This window comes from Mirounga angustirostris, unplaced genomic scaffold (genome assembly GCF_029215605.1).
Source record: "Mirounga angustirostris isolate CCGP_5_RB_7025 unplaced genomic scaffold, mMirAng1.0.hap1 SCAF_14, whole genome shotgun sequence".
In the NCBI taxonomy this organism is placed as follows: domain Eukaryota; kingdom Metazoa; phylum Chordata; class Mammalia; order Carnivora; family Phocidae; genus Mirounga; species Mirounga angustirostris.
The window spans coordinates 72,423,376-72,445,051 of NW_026991722.1; the positions used below are offsets into that span (position 1 = coordinate 72,423,376).

Genomic DNA, 21,676 nt, shown 5'->3' on the forward strand with positions numbered 1-21,676 from the left:
TTCAGTAGGAGAACACAACATTTTATGGACCACTTTGTTAGCTTGGTTATAACTTTTACACTCATAAATCAAGCTAACACAGTGTTCGGTATGAATGTGGGTTTCCATTTCAATAGATGTGGGTCTCTATTTGTACTCTTGCCCGAGCCCCAAAACACAATACAGGCTGCATTATTCAGGGTTCTCCAGAGAAACAGAACCAATAGGATCTATAGAGATGTAAAGAGAGAGATTTATTATTAACGGATTGGCACACATACATACACGCACCCAGCATGAGTCTGTGGGGTTCGGTAATAAAACGCAGGGCAGTGCAGTCCATAAAAGTCAAATTGCAGAGTTGGGAGTGAGAACTCAAAACAGCGGGCACGGGCTGTGAACGTAGGAAACATAAACTGCACCACAGTTAAAAAAAATGAAAAAAAAGAAAATGTGTTGTGTCTGAAACATCCAATCCAAAAACAATGCTCTTAGGCTGTTTGCAAGGCACAGCTAACACAAAATGACACTGAGGTTTTGTTTTGTTTTTTAAAGATTTTATTTATTAATTTGAGAGAGCAGAGAGCACAGCTGAGGGTGGGGGGAGGGGCAGGCAGAGGGAGAAGCAGGCTCCCCACTGAGCAGCGAGCCCGATGTGGGGCTCGATCTCAGGACCCCGAGATCATGACCTGAGCTGAAGGCGGATGCTTAACCGACTGAGCCACCCCGGTGCCCCGACACTGAGGTTTAAAGGTCGCTGATCAAACATTCCAGACTAGATGGGCAAAATCTGGACAAGAAGAGTAATGAAGGGGAGAGGACCTTGCAAATATTAAAGCATATAATAGAGATACTGTAATTAAAAATATTTGAATGGAATAGAAATAGACCCAAATATATATGAGAAGTTTGGCTTGTAATGCAGCTGACGTTTCAAATCTGTGCAGAGACGACTTAATGAACAGTGGTAGGATAACTAGCTAGCCATCGGAGAAAATGTTTTTCAGTTGAGTCTTTACCACCTTCCTTACAAAACCAAAGACTTAACATTTAAATCAAAGATTTACACATTTCCAAAAAAAGCGTAACAGTAGTAAGAGAAAACATGGGGGAAATTGCCATGAACAGAGGACAGTTGGAAATATCCATTAAAACATTAAAAGGTGCACTTATCAATGTGTGGATATCGAACAGCCACTAAGGCACATGCTAAGTGAAAATCAATCACATGACAGCACAGGTACAGATTTTGATCATTTCTCCAGAAAAAGGCAAGATATGCACACACATGTTAGTATATTCTCGAAGGACTGTGCTGACACAGAACTCAAACACCATTTAAGAAGAGGGAAGCCTGGTATTTTACAAGGTACAACTAAAAACTAAACCAGGGGCATTGATTATACAATGAACAGCACAGAATTGGAAATACCACAGAGAAATTAACCAAACCAGAATCGCAGCGAAAAACAATTCTCTCAAGCACCTGCTAGGTCAAGTAGAAACAAGTAAATGTAATACTTCGGATTTGAATAATACAATAAATTAAGTTTAAAGGTATCAATTGCTTTGCAACTTCTCACGTTCAGGAAATTCCCCATTTCTTTGCCTAAATCAAACGCAATCCCACTCAGGCTCACTCATGCCGGGGTTGGCTTCCTCAGCCCCTGGCACTCAGGGATCCCACCTCTCCTGGAATAGACACTGCCACTCCCTCGAGGGGCAAAGCATTCCAGAACTCAAACATGCAAAATTCCTTTGTCCAAGGAGGCAGGCTGGTGCTCCTAGAATTACCTTTTCATGTTTTTATTGATTTGTCCGCAGTAGCAAAAAAGCCTCCACGTTCCTCCTTAACTCCCTGTCAGACAAGCCTGTGTAGTAGGTAGAAATTCCAGTATGCAAACTCGGGTCGGCACAAAAGATAACCTTATTGCTCTATTCTGAGTAAGAGTTCTAAAATCCTATTATGAGATCCCACATGACAGAAATGTAATTTGGGTTTTTTTGGTTGTTGTTGGTGTGTGTGTGTGTGTGTGTTTGTGGGTGTGTGTGCCTTCTGCAACCTTCTCCAGGGAAAGACCCCCTGTTTTTTGGTTTGTTACTGTTGTGTCAGTTCTTAAGAACAGAAATTGTACAGGCCAGATTCTCTAACAATGATTAATGAAAAAAGGGATACAATACAACTTGAAAACCTTAAATAAATTCCTCTGAATAATTCTTGGATCCAAGAGGCAAAAGTGACTGCAAATAAACACTGTTCAGAAAACGGTGACCATTTTCAACAACTACGGGTTGTAGCCAGAAGCTAGTGGTCGGAACTGAAACGTGGACACCACAGCCTTACGCTGGCTTTACTGTGATGGTTATAATGAAGTGTGTTTCTCTGAGGAAAATTGATTTAATATATTTATTATTAAACAGTAAGGAAATGAAGCATTAGACTAACAAAAAGCTAGAAAAAGAACAGCACAATAAAATTAAGGAAAAGAAGAGGATATGATTGATGATAAGAGAAGAGTAGTAATTACAAAATACACCCAGAAGAACTGATCATCAAATCCAATGTCCACTTCTTAGGGGATTTGGGAGCGGGGGAGGCTAACAATAAAATAGACATACTGGGGCAAGTATAATAAGAAAGAAAATATACACAATGGGAGGTATGAGAAAAGGTTATTAATCACAATGACAGTGAGAGCTAAGAACTTAAGAGTTATGTACATCTCTAAAATGAGATGTCCAAAAACAGGATGATTTTTCTGGGAAACTAGAAATCATCAATGGGACGCCTGGGTGGTTCAGTCAGTTAAGTGTCTGCCTTTGGCTCAGGTCATGATCTCAGGGTCCTGGGATCAAGTCCTGCATGGGGCTCCCTGCTCAGCAGAAGTCTGCTTGTCCCTCTCCCTCTGCCACTCCCCCCCACTCATGCACACTCCCTCTCTTTCTAATAAAGAAAGAACATCTTTAAAAAAAAAAAAAATGAGGGAGAAAATCTGAATAGTCCTGCAAAAAATGTAAGAATGTTGTCAACACATGGTAAACACCCCTACCTGTTGGATGGGCTGTATTACACTTTCAAAGCTCAAATGATTGATTAAAACATTAATACTAGACGTTGCCTTAATTCTGTACTTTTGGCAAGTGGAGAAGGACATAGATGTTAATCTACGTGCTATGTAATCTCTTCTAGAACAAAGAGTAAAAATAAAACTACTAAATCCTTTCTTAAATAAGAAGGCATAACTGAACCTCTTAAGATTATACCTGTGTCAATTTTCAAAAATTGGATGACCAAAAAAGGTGTTTTCCTTATTTTTCAATAAAATTGAAATTCAACTTTACTCAATAAAAATGAAAAATTCAATAAAATTTTTTAAAATTCAATAAAAAATTCAATAAAAATTTAAAAAGTCGCTTTCAATGATTCAGTACAGTAACAGATGAAAGGAGCGGGAACAGATGAGAATCTTGATAAAGGCCCTCATTAGTTTAAGGCCATAAAACATTTTACTCATCATTAACCCATCCAACAAGATGTGTTATATGATGCCATCTTGGTCACTCGTCTCTTAAATGATGTGGACTCATTTTGATTTCCTCTCCAGCTGTTAATTTGGAGAAGGAAGAGGATGTTCTGTTGTGTTTTATTTCCAAGTGGATAGGATTTTTGGCTCTTTCTCGGCAACTTCAATTTTTATTGTTATAGTCAGAGAACGTGACCTGTGGGGATTTTCCACATTCTGGAATTTAGTGAGATTTTCTCTCTGGGATAAAACATGGGTCAGTTTTTTGTGAATATTCCAAAAGGGTTGTTGGCACACAGTTCAAAGACAACTGACAGACTGTTTGTTAATAAAGCCAGTTGAGTAGTTAGATCCATCACAGTCTAGCTGATTTGCAGATTTCTGAGAGATGAGGATCAATATAGTCTGCTGTGATTAGGGATTACTGTCTCATTGTATTTCTAAAAACATAAACTCTCTCTCAAAGCTATGTTGGCCAAATAAAAGCATATAACTATCTTCTTGACAAAGTTCATAAATCGATGCCATTTACCTTGCACTCTACTTGGGCAATGCTATCACACTACTTGTGTCCTCTTTGGGAACATCTTCCTGGTGTTCTTCCACTCCCCCTTGGTATCACACTTCAGCCTTGGTGTCTCTTCCTGCAAGTGGTCTCTTGTCATCAACCTCTACACATGGTTGTGGTGAAACCTACCATTCAACTTGAAAATGTCTGCCAGTGGCAGAATTTAACCCATTCACATTTTCTAGGATCGATGCTTTGTTTAACTTTACTCCCACCATCTTGTTATACACTGTGCTTTTTAAAATTTCTTTTCCTGATGTTTACTGGATCGAGTGACCTGTCTTGGTGTGCAAGCCAGAGAGAGCCTGGTTCTCTCCCAACCTGTCACTGGCAGTAAGAGCGTCACAGCGACAGCTACAGAAACACGGCCTGCTGGCATCCCAGTCCCAACGTCCTGCTCACTCTCCATGGGACGCAGACAGTGCTTACCCTCCAGACTAAAACCCTGTGGGTCTCAAGCTTACCTCAGAAAGGCAGGAGGGGGACGCATCAGGATAGAGGAGTGCCAGGGGTAAGAACATCTTGGAGACAGGATGAAGGCTCAAGATGACTGACTTAAATGTTAACGAAGACACATTACCTTAACTCTGTACTGCAGGCAAGTGGGACACAGAAATGAAACATGGAAGAACACAACACCAAGCGACAGAATAGGTTTATTTGAGAATCTAAATACAATCCACACCAGCACTGGGACCTCACTCCAACGTTACAACAAGAAGTGCCTTCTTTGCAACCAAGAGGCCAACTCTGTTAGCTTCAGTGTTTCCAATCACATAGCCAGCTCCTTCTGCCTCCCAGCCAGCCCCTCGGAAACACCTAGCCGTTCTCACCTACACCAGCTTTCAGCTTTGGTACACTGCTCACAGAACTTGTCTCTTAAGCACCTTACATTATACCATAACACAGCTGATCCATTACATCCGGCACACATATGTGTCTTTTGTTTTATGCCAAAGGCCTTCTCTCTTTCTTTACAACACAGCACAGTGTGATATTTTTTCTTCCATTTATTACATCCAACATTTTCTATTCGTTCCAGTGGACCCACTTCTGTTCTGAACTCTTATTAGACATCCCTTTCCCCAAGGTTCCTGCACAGTGAATAACACGTGGCTAAATCAGATAGATTTCCTCAATTAGTGTTCTTTATTGATTAGAGTCACACATTCGAGGAAAGCCCTTCTTCCTAGAAAAATGCATATACCCACATATACACAAAATTCTGCATATATTTTAAGGAGGTTCAAGACCTCCCTGAAACACATCTATAGGTATCAGGTTTAAAATCCCTCCAAACACAACACTCCCACCATAATTCATGATACAGAGAAGACTGGGGCCAGGGCCAGCCCAGAGGAGGAGGGAAGTCTCTGAGTGAACCCATTTTCAGAAGCATTTAGTAAATATAACTGTCAAGGTACAAACAAGACAGAGTCTATAAAAGGCATAAATTCACCTGAAAACCAATAAAAGCAATCTTTATATGCTATTATTTTACTCTAACACTGTATTTCGTTTGCATGTGCCTAAATCCGAGCAATGAGAGCACTTTGGTGTGACAGTCACCTTCCACTGAGATCTATGCCAAGCTCTCGCCGACATGTATAATAAACACAAGGCCCTGGGATCTTTGGATTTGCTCATGTGCCTAATATGGGAATGATTAAAAAAAAATCTAATTTAGTCATGATCTTCAAAGTATTCTACCTATGTACACTAGGAGTAGTAAGAGACCCAGAGGCCTCCCTACCTGCCTCTCCCAGAGGCTTCTCCACACTCCTTGGAGCTCATGGGCTTGTGGCTGCTCTCTGCTGGCTCCAACATTTATTTTTATCGTAGTACAGATGTTTTGTCCCTTTCCAGCTGGGACACAGCACTCAGTCCCTCCAGTTTCCATAAGCAATCCACTCAGACCAAGCATCTCAAGACTTTAAGGAGGGATTCTGAGGTCCTAAGGGTTCATCTGTGAAACCCCTGGGTCCCTCTCTTCCAATGACCTTTCCAATTCTACTCTATTTTCTTGTCCCAGACTACCCTGGGAGAGTCAAGTTCTGCTGGCCCTTCTCACATAAAGCAATTCAGCTCTCTCTAGGTTCTACCCCCAAATTTAGATGCCCAAACCCATCACAGTGTGGTTCAGCAGAACAAAAGAACTCCAAACAATGGGACCCATCTTCCTTAACAGGCAACTGGGATTGTTTTCTTCCTGTTGTATTACTAAATGCTTCCAAACAGCCCTTCCAACTATTTCATGAGTTAGGTATTTTCAAAACCATAGGTTTTGTAGGTGAAAACCTGAGGTTTGGGAAAGTTAAGAAACTGCACACGGTCACAGAGTAAGAGCTCTGCCAACCTCATTCTCCCTATCTCTCATTCTCTCTCTTAATCCGGCAACGCTATTTATATTTGGCTCCTGCCCGGTGATGGTGTCAACCTCTTCCCCGCCTCTCCCCTCAGGTTTGATTCCCCCATTGAGGACTTTTTCCATCTGCTTCTGATTATTTGCTTTCCATTCACCTGTTTTTTTCAAATGCCTGAGAATAACAGCAAGTTATACAGAAAAATTAACAATTTCACATTTTTTAGGATAATAGAACCAAGAGTTGGGAAGTCCCTCAGAAGGCATCACATCCAGACTCACACAACACTCAAGAATCCGACAACTTCCTCGAGGTGGCCTGTGACAGACCTGGGCGCCCAGAGCCTCTACAGCAGACCATCTGGATGTTTGGGGCTCTCTGATTTGACAGAGTTCTTTTTTTGGGGGGGGGGCTAACCAACGGCCTATTTTATTAATGGCTTTGAATAAGAAAAGTGAAATGCTTCATCGTGTTCTTAAAGGTGCAATCTGCCACTTATTCAATAGGGCCCCAAGTCAGAAACTGTGAAGTAAGCCTTGACTTCTCTCTCACACCCTGAATCTTAGCAGGCACCCAGAGTGCTGACTCAGTGGGGGACAGGTGTGCCCACATGTGACACGTCAAAAAGGCCAGTTTGGACTGCTTCCACCTTGATGGTGGAAGTGGCATATAGACTTGCCCCTCAAAGCCAGCAGATGCAAGAACCAGAGTCAAAGGCTGTGGCACAGAACAGGGGCCACCACACCTTCCCCAAGGGGTAGATCACACCTTACCAGGAGCGGGCCGCAGTCATCAGGGACTGGAGCAGGGCTTTGCAAAGTGAAAGAAAAACCTATGGGCACTAGGCAGGTAATAGAAATGACCAAGATGGGTCACACAGGGAACATGAATTCGTTGCCAACATTCAAAAATCACTAAATTTTATATAAAACTCCAGGTTGCTGGTTTTCTCTTAAGAGAATATGTGGGAGCCTTTGGCCTATATTCTAGCAGAGAAATAAACAGTTACAGCCAAGTAGGGGCCAACCCTTCAGTAAGACATGCCTTCTCCAGTTTGCCACAGACCTTACCACTCCTCTTTGAGTTATTCCTGATGCAATTTAGTCATTTCTTACTTGCTTGGGTTGTGATCCTTGGGCCAGGGTGTCCTCGCAACTTGGTTTGCTAGGACAGTCCCAGTTTAGGCCTGTGGTCCTCATTAACAGCACCTCCTTTACCCTTAAGTGCCCAGTTTGGACAGTAAATTATAAGTTCACCCTAGGCATAATATACAAGCCACCCCCCACCACACACACACACACACACACACACACACACACACAAAATGACCCCTGAATTCACAGAACTACATGTCAAGCACAGAACCCTGTTATAAAGTGATTTTATTAAATTGATTTGGACATACTGTAGGTCAAATAATATTTTCCGAAGATAACAATTATGGACTTTAAAGCTCGACATAAAATTAGTAGCTTCAAAAGTGTTAGTCATATTCCCCAGCAACAGCATGATAAAATAATTCAACTATGTAGAAATATAGAACTCTAGGACTAGCTGGAAACTCGGAAATCATTTAGCCTAATGTCCTCGTTCTGTGAGAAAACTAGACTCAACGATTAGGCGATCTGCCCAAGCTCACACACCTAATAGTAATAAAGCTAGAAATCAAACCGATTTTTCCTAAAACTAAAATCCTACTGATGATATTTCCGCTGTCTCTCTACCAACTAAAAGTCTAGGCGGCTCTCTAACGCCGCAGGCTACCATGACATGGACGAAGGTAAGACACTACAGTAAATCGTAGTCGAGGGCGTCAGGCCTGGAAGGGGTTCCACCCAGGAACCAGGCTGGCCCTCTCCTGGGCAAGAAGGACACACAGGAGAAGGGACTTCCCAAAGGCTGTGAACAGAGCTGTCTGGATGAAAATCCAGAGAGGGACACAATTATCCCCAAACCCCATCTCTAGTTTCATGGCCCACCCACTAAATTATGTGCTCCTTTTAAATCTCCTTTATGCCTTTGAGGTTTTAGTTACACAAAAACCCTTTCCAGTCAAACAGAAAAAATTAATTCAAATATGAAGAGAAAATCAAGCTTTGTTTCAGTATTTCGATGACTATTTCAGGTAATTCATTTCCCAACCTCTTAAGACAATTGACAGACACCACAAACCTGTTCACCCATTTCAGAGCTTCAAAGATCCTTAACTTCCCCCAAGACTTCCTGAGCATAAGGACTACATGTGGGAATCAATGGAAACAGGAATGAGAAGAGAAAGTTAAAAATTAGTTGATTTTTGTTCTCATCATTGGGGACTTTTGGTCTTCTAAACATTCCTTGAGTTCTTCCACATGAGTTTTTAATATCAATCTAGCCACACACACACACACACACAAAAAAAAAAAAAAAAAAAAAACCAAAAGAAAGAAAAAGAAAAGAAAAAAGGGCCTATAAACGTTGGGATACTGAGCAACTCAGTATCTCTCCCCTCCCCGCTGCTCACTCTGCCCCAGCACCTGGCCACCTTCCGCTCCGCAAACATGACAGCGGGGGCCAGCCAGCTGGTGCTCCCAGCCTTGCACGCTCCACTCCAGCGCCCCCCTCAGAAAGGCCTTCCCTGACTGCTGTCTAATGATGCCCCACCCCCACCCCACCCCCACTCTAAATCATCACCCTAGTTTATTTTCTTCATAGCACTTAATCACTATCTCAAACTACAGTATGTATTTGCTTACTTGCGTATCATCTGTCTGCTCCACCAGAAGTAAACTCCATGAGAGTAGGGCCCTTGTCTGTCTTACTCATTGGTATTCCCAGCACCTAGCACAATGCCTGGCACATAGGAGGTGTTCAATAAATACTTGTTGAATGAATGAAGAAAGGAGAGAGTGACATAGATATTCATGCCTAAAAACGAAGGAATACATGATCCTCAATGAAGGTATCGAGGACTCCTACACATTATTGCCCAAAATTACAGAAACAGACTAAATATTATTAGTGACTCCTCCCACCATCCACTTCTCCTATGGTCTCCCCTAGCTGGTAAGGAGCTCCACGTGCTACAAAAGGAGCCCAAGAGGGCAATTCTGGATGGAGAAAAGTTCCAACTTTGCTTGCTTGCTTCTTCCTCCCTATTTACATTCAGCTATTTCCAAAAAATTCAAGTTAAAAATATGTGATGTAGCCACTAGAAAATTAAGTCTAACATAGAGACACAGTGATTAGCAGAATCCACAACATGTTTTAAAAAAAAGTTCAAGGGCATGTATGTCTGCCAGTGACTTCTCTGATGGGCCAAGTGAATGGAAATTATGAGTCACCTAAAATCTAAAATGAAATTTAATGCCATCTAGGAAGGGGTGGTTATTTATGGGTACTGTGAGGACATACAGGTAAAGCGGGCTCACAGGTAATAGGATCTATGGAACGACATGTAGGGGCTGAACCAAGGGATAACCTCAGAAATACCAGAACACTGTCTTTGTGGGAGCTGTCCCTTTTCAAATGCATTAACCAGTATGCCTGAATCGAGAGAAGGAAGGGCATGAGCTCCTGAAGGGGGGGATGACTGGGATAACTTTTAGGTAAAGCGTAGACAGAAGGTGACTCAGGAGGCTGGGCAATGATCATGGTTTCCTGTGTTGTATTTCCCATTAACTGAGGCATCAGGCCCAAATCCCAGGAAACACACACCCATGACTGGGACCTCACAGCCTGTCTTGGGCAGACACTCAGAGGGATTCCAGATTCAAAGCCAAGTTGTGGAACACACTCGGCATGAATCAAAAAAAACTAACCTCACATATGCCTCTTCAAAAAGAATGTCCTGCTGGGGCTTGCTGTAAAAATTTCTTGGGTCAATGTAGGTATTTACAGGGTTTCCTTCCTAGTGGCACTTATGGGTTTTAAGATTTTTAACTCTTAGCAAAACGCTCTATATAACTGATATTTTGAGATGGTTTCTCTCCTTTGTATGCACTCTCTGGTGGATGCAGAGGCTGGTGCTCTGACTGAAGGCTTTCCCACACTCATCACATTTAAAAGGTTTCTCCCCAGTGTGCACTCTCTGGTGGATGCAGAGGCTTGAGCTCTGGCTGAAGGCCTTCCCACACCCACAACATCTATAGGGTTTCTCCCCAGTGTGTACTCTCTGATGGATGCAGAGGCTTGAGCTCTGGCTGAAGGCCTTCCCACACTCATAACATTTATAGGGTTTCTCTCCTGTGTGAACTCTCTGATGCATGCAGAGGCTAGAAGTGTGCCTAAAGGCCTTCCCACACTCTTCACATTTAAAGGGTTTCTCTCCGGTGTGGACTCTCTGATGCATGCAAAGGTTTGAACTATTACTAAAGCCCCTTCCACACTCACTACAGACATAGGGTTTCTCACCTGTATGAACTCTCATGTGAATTTGAAGATGTGAGCTCCAATTGAAGGCTTTGCCACACTCATAGCATTTATAGGGCTTCTCCACTGTGTGGATTTTCTTATGTCTGTTAAGTTTTGTTGTAGTACTAAAATCCTTACCACAATCATCACATTTATAGACCTTCTCTCCTGTGTGGTCTCTCCAATGAATATGAAGTTCTGATATATGAAAGAAACCCTTGTCACACTTGTCACATTTATGGGGTTTCTCAGCAGTGTGAATTTTCTGATGCATAAAAAGATCTGCTCTCTCAGAGAAAAATTCCCTACACATGGGGCACTTGTAGATCATTTTTCCTATTTGGTATCGTGATTTAGAGGAAAAAATTTCTGTACGACTACTATAGTTACAGGATTGCTATTTCATAGAGTCTCTTATTTGGCCATTCTGGCAGTTTATCTCAGGCTTGCTCTATTAGGTAGGTCTAAGGTTGGCCTAAGCTTCTCCCTGCCTGTATTTCTGTGGAAGATTTCTTCCTGCATAGTGCTCCTCACTCAGTATTATTATTGATCATAAAGTGACATTTACTTCCACATGAATTCTGTAACTCATGAACACAGAACTTTCCTTTAGATCCTGAGTTGTCAACATTCCAAGGGGCTCCCAAGGTGCAAACCTCTGCGTTTGTAAGCCCCTGGAATCTTCCTCTTGTAGAACAATCTCGTACTTCCCACTTCTAGAAAAAGGACTGCACAGTGTCCCCTGTGGTGGAGGGTCTCGGTCCCCTGTAGCCTCCCCTTGAAGAGTCAGTAGGACATTCTGCCTCCTACACATCAGATAGGAGCCTTCCCAGGAAGCAAGCTCCTCGGGTTCCACGTGTGCCAATCCTTCCTTCTGGGGATTCCCTACATGGGTCTCACTCCAGTCTCCTGTAACAGAAACATAAGTAAATATACTGAAAATGCCTCTTTTCCAAAAATTGCTATTGGTTCCATAATTAATTTCATATAAACATGACAGCAGCAATACAGACCTTTTTTGATCTTGAGGAAGAAGCTCTCTTATCGTCCAGAGAGATGTATCTCTTGGATTTGCAGGTCTGAAGAAGAGAATTTGTAGATATCATGCTCCTGTTCATAGCCCAAGTATATAATCCACTTACAACCACTTACTGTAATTATTTAAACAACGTCAAGGGAGTATTATTGAAAAAGAAAAGAAATCCTCAGAAGACCTGAACATGAGGAGCAGCTGTCCTGCATAAAGGAGCAAGAAGGAAAACTATCTCCGCTTTGAACTTCAGAAAGGACAGTGTTTGCTTTAGAACTAAAACATCCCATTTGAGTAGCCTTCCGGTCTATAGAAAGAATAAATCTACGATATACCGGTATTGAACGTCATTCCCTTGCTTAATTGTCCTCAATGGTTTCCTGATATACTTAAAATAAAATCCAAACCCTTCAGTGAAAACCCAAGGCCCTGCATGACCTTGCCTCCACTCTGCCCCATACCTTGCTGTGCCTTCTGCTTCAGTCCTCAACACCACAAGCTAGTGCCTAAAATGCTTTCTCCCCCACCTGGCACGTGGCTTGCTGTGTCAGCTGCTCCTCCTCCCTCACCTGAGGAAGGTTCCTGGGCTGAGACTCCATTTTAATCTCTTTGATTCCTTCAAAGCACATAGAACTTGTAATTATCTTATTGTTCCTTGGTTTTTGATACATCTCTTGTAGTAGGATGTAAATGCCATGAGGAAAGAACTCTGTGTGTTGCTCACTGTTACGTTCCAGTGAAGGGGGGGTGTTTAATTAATATTTGTAGAATGCATCTATAGAATATTTTATGACAACCTCTCTCCTCCAACAGACATATCCCACTTCATTCTGGTATAGAGGCACACTTCCCAGTGCCTTATTACCAGTCTTTTCACAACCAACAGGGGACAAAATACACAACAAATAGAATGATCAGGAAATAAAATAAATCCCAAAATATTTATTTGAACTCTTGTGAGATTTAGGACTATGTTTTAGCAATCTTTTCATCGTTTGTATTCTATAATCAGTAACTGATACTTCAATTAATTAATTAAATGAAATCAACAGATCTTCTTAAAGTAACACTTTCAACAGTATGTTCCATACAAAGACAAGGTAATGGGCAAATGAGATTTCTTCAACATTAAAGTGGCAAAATAAATTGGACTCTTTTAAATGGAAGTGTCTGGATTATGAAATTGAACTAGATACCCAAATTTCAGCAAATATATAGTCAGTGGCTGGAAAAATATATGCATTTATTCTTTGTTCTATAACAACATTTCTAGAGATCCATCCCAAGATATAATGGCAGAAATAGGAAGTGACAGATGTCCTAGGTTATTCACTGAGGCAGTACCTGTCATGGCAAAACTGCAGACAACCAAAGGCCTATCCACAGGGGACTGGTCCAATCAACTCTAGTCCTTCCTCACAATAAAATGCTGCTTAGCTGCTCAAAAAAAAGGAATGAGGAAGAACACTATGCATTGATATGGAGCAAACCCCCGTCATACTGCTTAGTAAACAAAGCAAGACACAGAACAGCATATATACTATGCTAACTTTTGTGCAAAGCAGGGATGTGAATGCGAATGTATGTATTTATTCACATAACATGCACAAATTAATACGGAGGGTAACACAAAACCGAATGTAAGCAATTATCTATGGGGGAAGAAGGAGCAAAGATGAAGTAAAACTTTTCCGAATGTACCCTGTTATGTAGTTTTGGCTTTGGAAATGTGTTTATATATATATATATATATATATATATATTCCAAAAATAAAATTAAATAAAAAAAAGGAAAATGATACCTCAAATTTTAAAACAAATGAAGAGAATGAACCTTAATTTTCAAGTTGGTAACATCCACAAAGGGCTTCTGAGCACCACATACTGAGTGTACACACTTAGCGGGACATATCCGGTTGCCAAAAAAGCTGCAAAGAGGGGCGCCTGGGTTGCTCAGTCCGTTAAGCATCCACCTTTGGCTCAGGTCGTGATCTCAGGGTCCTGGGACTGAGTCCCACATCGGGCTCCCTGCTCAGCTGGGGAGTCTGCTTCTCCCTCTGCCGCTCCCCCTGCTTGTGCTCGCTTGCTCTCTCAAATAAATAAATAAAATCTTTTTTTAAAAGAGCTGCAAAGAAATCAAACTTCTTTCAATAGTTTAATTGTTAGTTATAACAACACTGGTGTGTTTATAAAGATTAAGCAAACAAGTAATTTTGTTAACATTGTTAGGAACCAAGATTCAATGTAAGATAAACCAAACACAAACATAAAATCAAAGTTAAGGAAAAAACTAATCCAACATAAAATTTGACTTATCAGTTTGAATTCATGTCTTTTTTTAGCTCTATCCACCAAAAAGACCTAGAAGCAATGACAACCAACAGCAAAACACCCTTCTCCACCAAAAGACACAGGGATCCTTGAAGGAGCAGCTGATTTCAAGGCCAGAGCAGCAGTTTACAAAATGAGCTGGGACATCTCGTTATTCCAGAAAGCAAGAGAGTCATGCCAAAGGAACACCAATGCCAATTTATGAAGAGACTCCCATTGGCCAAAAATGGGACAACCGAGCATCAAAAGGAATAATGAACGCAATCTACTGAAACAAATTAAATATACAAAACCTCAGGAGTTCACAATGATTTCAGGGGTGAGGAATGGGGGTAGAGGGGAGGAGGGAGAGAGAGAGAGAGGGACAGACAGAGGCAGAGAGACAGAGATTCAAGGCACTGAATAAAACTGGAAGTAACTAGGCCACCAACTTTTTACCCTGAAAACTGGCAATTAAAAGGCAAGAACCGTGCCTCCACCCTATCTTTCCTCTATGAGGTTTTTTTTTTTTTAAGATTTATTTATCTATTTTAGAGAGAGAGCATGGTGGGGAGGGGCAGAGGGAGAGAGAGAATCTCAAGCAGACACCCTGTTCAGTGTGGAGCCCCACGCGGGGCTCAATCTCACCACCCTGAGATCACAACCTGATCTGAAATCAAGAGTCAGATGCTTAAATGACTGGGCCACCCAGATGCCCCTCTATGAACTATCTTTTGAGGTAATGCAACAACCCAGGTAGTAAATGTGTAACCCTAACGAAATACCTGACCATGACCAGGAATTTTACATTGCAAGGTTCAGGCTGTTACCACCTAAACCCACTCACCGATCTTAGCATTACTCAAAAGAGGAGCAACCAGACCTGTGTGCCCCCCAATACGATGCGATAGGAAACACACAGCATCACTCTGAAATATTCTTCCCAAAAGATTGAACCAGGACCTAACCAAGACTCTAGACATCATTTTTATTTAAAGGAACAAGGAGGGATAGAAGAAATGCCAGGAAGCAAGTAGAAAATATCAAAGTGTGAGCCAGTCCATAGGACAGCTGCCCATTGTTCCAACAAGTAAATGGCCTGGAAGTGGGGAGTCGTGGGAGAGAGCTACTCTAGATTAAAGAGACTCAAGACCTAACAATCAACTGTAACATGAGGACCTTCTTTGGAATCTGATTCCAATAAACCAGCTGCTGAAAGGAGACAAGTGAGGAAACATGATTAGGGATGGGGTCATCACGTTGTGTAAGAAATGCGGCCAACTGTGTTATTAGGTATGCTAACACCACTGGAGTCATGTAAACAAATGTCAGTGTTCTCAGAGATATATAGTGAAGTTTGCAGGAATGAAGTGATACGAGATGGGACCAAGATGGTCTTCAAATGCTTCAGAAAAAAAAAACAAGACAGTAAAGCAAATGTGGCAAAAACATTGTCACTACTGAAGCCAGGTAATGGACACATAATGATGGATAAACGATAAATAAAATGTTGTACCTCTGTGCGTATCTGAAGTTTTTTATGATAAAAAAATCGGATGAAGAAGACGTGGTCTTCTTTAAAGAAGGTCTATCCTTCCATAACATACAATGGAATATTACTCAGCCATCAGAAAGGATGAATACCCAACTTTTACATCAACATGGATGGGACTGGAGGAGATTATGCTAAATGAAATAAGTCAAGCAGAGAAAGTCAATTATCATATGGTTTCACTTATTTGTGGAACATAAGGAATAGCATGGAAGACATTAGGTGAAGAAAGGGTAAAATGAAGGGGGGAGGAAATCAGAGGGGGAGACGAACCATGAGAGACTATGGACTCTGAGAAACAAACTGAGGGTTTTAGAAGGGAGGGGGTGGGGGGATGGGTTAGCCTGGTGATGGGTATTAAGGAGGGCACGTATTGCATGGAGCACTGGGTGTTATATGCAAACAATGAATCATGGAACACTACACCAAAAACTAATGATGTAATGTGTGGTGACTAACATAACAAAATAAAAATAAATTTTAAAAAATCAGTTAATGCTGGGAAGACATTCTTTTCCTGCTCCTCTTGCAACAACAAACTGATCCCAGAACCAGGTACACTGTACAGACATGAAACTAAACTAAACAAATATGATCTCCCAAATGGCTGACTTCTCCAACCAACTTTGAGCACGTAAGAATGTGCACAGCATCGCAGATGTCCCTGGAGAGAGAGGAGTCCATAGCTTCAGGGCAGGGACAACAGGAGGACAAAGGCGCAGCCTCCCTCCCTCACCAGCCAACCCAGACACTATGTGGCTTTCCTCACTTGGAAATGAAGCAGTGAGGGTCAGGGCACCCATCCAGACTGGCCTCGGAAGAGACTGACTCCACTCAGAGGGCAAAAACTCCACCCCAAAGCTCAGGGACATGAAATTCCTACATGAACTTCCGCCAGAGTTTCCCTCAAGGAGGAAATCAGTCACCATTCCTTCCAAGTAAAAATGCTCAAACATACCTGTAAGTCTTACCCCATGGTGGGGATGGGGGGTGGGATAAGCCACATTCTGCAGGAAAAGGAAAAAGAAGATAAAGCAAGAGAAACTCCAGCCAATTTCCCACATGACCAAACAAAGAACAACAGGACAAACAGCAGTAAAAAGGATCCCTGCCATAAACTTTCCTAAACATCACCTGCCCCACTACACCTGTACGCATAAAGAAGACTGGAAAGTGAGGGAGCAGGTATGAGCTAAAATTCCTACAAATCCCAAATGCACATGTTCCCAAGATTCTCCCACTCAAGACATGTCTCATATCCAATGATCCATAAGAGCTTTGAAGGGGACAGCCTTTAGAACTGCAGGATCACCCTTCTGACCTGAGGAAGAAGGAGCCTTGCCCTGAGGTCTCCTGACAGTGTCTCCAGACTGAGACACTCAGTCTCTCCACATGAGACCTCAGGAGCGGGCCAGCAGTCTGGAAGTTCAATCTACAGTGGGGAGGAACTGCTCAAATAGGAATGTAGAGTTTGCTGAGAATTGAGAGAAAAACTGCTTAAATTCAGCCCCTGAAATCCCCACCTTCCATGAAAAAGGGCCTTCCTTCCATCCACTGGAATCTTTGCCTCATCTAAACATTGTGACATGAAGGAACATCCAAATCAGAACTGCCCTCTCAGTACAGCTAAAAATGAGTAATCGGCAAATAAATACCTGATGCTGAGATGCAAAGAAGTAAAGAAAATGAGTCCTAAAGACAGAGAAACTGTCCTGAGGGCGTAGAAGCTCTGGGTGCTGGCACTGGGAAGGGCCATCTGGAGGTGCAGGTGCAGGATTCACAGCTGAGAGGACAGAGCTGTCGCCTTTTGAGGGCCGCTCCAGGCAAGTGCTCCCCATTCGAGATTGGGAGGCAGTGCTAACCCTGAACCATAGTCTAAGGCTGTGGGAGACACACAGGCCCCCACACTGGCCTTAATGTTCCTTGTAGGCAGACGTGCTTGTGGGGGAAGGAGCCCCCTCTGGTCACACCTGCAGGGGGCAAACGTCAAGAGGAAGGACAGAGCGAGGACACCGATTTTCTTCCCTAACTTCAGCCTGAGTCTGATGCAAAATACAGGTAACAGTCCCTCGGCCCTGGAAGAAGCTCATGCTGTGCTGGGAGGAATGGATGTGGATTCTGAAAGAGAGATTATTTAAACATACTTTTACATACACCTTTTACATATGTTATCTCTTTTACATAGCTCACCAAAAAATACTGTTTTGCCTGGGAAAAAAGAGTGCACTAGTTTTTCATGAATTTCTTGTTAAAATGATCTTATGGTTGCAAACCAGGAACTCAAAGTAGAAGGGCCTAGTCTCCACAGGGCAGGTGTTGGAGAACAGAGATGCCAATGACTGAGACACATGGACAGACAGCATCCCACAGGGACGCTTGGTGCCAAGATGACGGAAGGCATCAGAGGAATGCCAGCCATTCAACCACAGAGGGGGAGGTCAGGAAACTGCGACCAACGCTCCAGAAGGCTGGGTCATACTCTGTCCAGGTTAGACATAAAATCAAGACCAATCACCCTGACGCGGCAGGAGAGAGAAACGCAGTTATGCTCCTACAGGAAGCAGGAGCCAAAAGCCTCAACATCAGACTCTGCAAACACCTGTGAAATCAGATGCCACCTAATGCTGCAGCACGGCGCTATCCTGAATGAGGCAGACTGTGGCTCGGGAGCTACAAAGGAACACACCTGGGACTGCTGCCAGTGACAAAGAAGAGAAATTCACCGCCAGGCCACTAAAACCCCCAGCCAGGCTTCTGAGGACATACGCTTGCAGAAGGGCACGCCAGTGGGCCCCAGACCGGGGCCAGGGAGACTGAGGACCATGTCTTGATAGCACTGACGACAGGGAAGAGCGGGGCTGGTGAGGGAGAAGGGTTGGTGTGGGGACAGGACAGGGATGCCTTCAAAAGACTGGGGACTAAAAGATGCAGGGCAGCTGCTATGTGAATGAAGTTCAACCAAAGGAATGGAAGGGACCGAAAAGTGTATTTCTACTTAGTATTAGAACATCAGGCGAGTATTTCACCCAACACAATTTTGTATCTGTTTCCTTTTTAAATAATCAGGATAATGTAGATGTACCAGCCTATCACCAAAAAAAAAAAAAAAAAAAAAGTTTTCTACACTATCAGTCAGTCAAAATGTGAAGGAGCATGCTTTGGAGACCCAAGAACAGAGATCTGTATTACGTATTTTCTTCTTTTTTGAAATGCCGGCTGCACAAGTGCTCATATTATCAGTAAGATGCTGATACCCACAAAACCTCTCAGGTAATAGACTGGCTTCTCATGTAAACAAAGAAGTAAAGGAGCACATGAAGCAAGAACAGCAGATGATGATGGGTTTGAACGTGGGTGAAGGGTACACAGGGGTACATTTTGTTATTTCCTCTACTTTTGAATTTATTAGAAATTTCCCATAACAAAAAAAAAAACCAGTAAGCTTTTGCTGGTGAGATCCCTGTAACGAAGATGTGAAGTCATGAGAAAGACAGACACCGGCGTTCTCAACCGCAGAGCTAAATCAGCTGCCGGCAGGGACACCACTACCCTGACGACCCAGGCACATCACTGCACGCAGATGAGGAGGACGCTGGCATACAAACGTATGAGCAGCTGACCTGTCTCCAGGGAAACCTGATCATTTGACCACAACACTGTCTGTCCTTCCAGCTTTCTGACTCTGTTAATCCGACAGCATCTTTCCTTTGTTCCCAGAGGACCTCCAATCTGCTTTTCATGGTTTTCTGTCCCACTAATCAGACCCCATCCGCCTTTTCCTCCCACTCCCTTTCCTGGCGCAGACTCCGCAGCCCCACCCTTCTCACCGGCCACCCTCCTCTTGCATCACCACACGAAGGCCATTCCTCAGCTCTGTCATCACCAATAACGGCACGGCCATCTCCAAAATCCGTTCAAGCCACCCACTCTCTGACCACCTGGCGCTTCGTCCCCTGCCAGCTAACCGACTCCAGTAGTCCCTCACCCACAGACTCACAAGCGCTAGCCTTTCCATTTCTCCTATCAGCCGCTCACTCCGCTTCCGTCCACCATGAGAGCTCCTCTCCCAGGCTCACTGCTAGCTCTCTTGCCGCCTTCTCCCTGTCACACCATTGTAATAACACCCTCCTTCTTAAATCAGTTCTCCACCTGTCCACGCAGGCACCCAAGCGGCTGAATGATGCCAGGCTTTACTGAATCCATGATGACAAACCTCAAATGGGCACCAGGCCTCCACACACTCCTCTGAGAGTCTTGATTTCACACTTCCCAGTATTTCCAATTGCTGCTTCGCGGTCATAACAGCAATGTCCCTGGTACCCTCCTTTCTCCTCAAATCTCCCGTGTCTCCTCCACCTCCCTCTCTTGGGGCTGATAACCTGCCACGGTAATTGAGAAAACAGAAGCAGCCTGATGGCAGTGTCCTCATCCTCCCACAGGCGCCCCCGCAGCTGGCTGCATCTGCACCCACACTCCCTGCCACCCTCCCCCTTCTTCCTGCAGGCAAGCGTCCTGCTCCTCACAGGCCAGCCCTTCCACTGGTGTGCAGTCAGCTCTTCCTGAGGCCTCCCCAAATTAAATCCTGCAATGATTCTCTTTGCCAGCAACAACTTTGTCCTACCTACTGGTCCATTCCCATACAAACATGTTCTAGATGCCCCTTCCTGAAACAAACTTCTTTGGTTCCCACAGCCCCACCCCCCACCTATCAGCCAAAATACCTCTCTCCTTCACAGCAAAACTTCTTGGGAGCTTCATGCTTCACACTCTCTCGATCAGGTTTCTGTCTCTCCCTTCCCCTCAAAACCACTTTTATCCAGGCCATTGTGACCTCCACATTGCCGAACCCAATGGGCACTGCCCTCGTCTACTAGACGGGACCATATGACACACTTTCCGGGGCTTGCATCATGGCCCCTCACTGGCTGTCCTGCTCCCTCACTAGCCACTCCCTGTTTCCTTTACTGGACACTCCTCCTCCTCTTCTGCTTGACTTCTAAAATGTTGGGGTGCTGCAGGGCACCAATGGGGGATCCCCTTCTTTGCAAGTCTATAATCGCTCTTCAAGTAATCTCACCCAGTCACACAGGCTAAAATGCCATCCTGATGTCGGCTCCCAAGTTCTACGTCTAGTGCAGGACTGCATCACAAACAGCACCCCCAAACCCAAGCCTTCAGCGGGCTCCCTCTTCACTCTCCCATCCCAGGAGCATCCACGCAGGAAGCCCGCCTTACTTCCTCATCCCCATATCTGCCTCCCTCCATGATTTCTGTCCTGCCTGGCCTCGCCTCCGTGACCACGACAGCCACCCCAGCCAAGCTCAGACAAAGCCCACAGCTGCTCAATCAGCCATCTCTCAGCTTGACTCGTGCGCCTCCACAAGTCGTCAGCCTAATCTTTTAAAAACATGAATAAAACCATGCCACACCCCTGCTTCAACCCTCCACTGCTCTCTAAAGTGCATGCTCCTTTCTCCGGGGCACATGCAGGACACCCAATCTCACGCCCACACCCTCTTGCACACCACACACCGCCTCACTGGCCCCCTTTCCAGTCTTCAAACTCACCAAGCCTGCTCCCTCCAGCGCCTCAAGCGCTCCCCTGCCCACGCGTCTCCCTGATCCTCAGGGAGCCAGCGTCTTCGCAGCTGTGAGGGCGTCTCAGAGGGCCCCGCTCCATTAACCACTTTAGACTGACTCACCTCCTACCCCTCAGGCTCTCTCAGCCAGGGCTCTGTTGGGTTTTCTTCACCATCCCATACCCACCACAGCCGTCTGTGTGCTTACGGACGCGTTTCCTTGTTTGTTGTCTTCCCTGCCCCTTGAGGGCCGGCTCCCAACCAGCAAGAGGCACAGAGAACCAGTGAATTTAGTGAACATCTAAGACTCTTTCATCTCTTTGTCTTCCACGGGGCACCAAGCAACAAATGTTTATCGAGTGTGTGTGCCCTCAACAGT

General features: G+C 43.9%; 1 long non-coding RNA gene across 1 annotated transcript in view; it reads right to left on the reverse strand.

The window, feature by feature from the left end:
• Positions 1-7,799: 7,799 nt before the first annotated feature.
• Positions 7,800-21,676, reverse strand: part of LOC123853161 (uncharacterized) — a 44,950-nt gene continuing 31,073 nt past the window's right edge. The window contains exons 3-4 of the long non-coding RNA XR_006793053.3: positions 11,840-11,905; positions 7,800-11,735 (exon numbers count right to left, since the gene is read on the reverse strand). This is a non-coding gene — a long non-coding RNA (uncharacterized LOC123853161). The remainder of the gene's footprint in view (positions 11,736-11,839; positions 11,906-21,676) is intronic.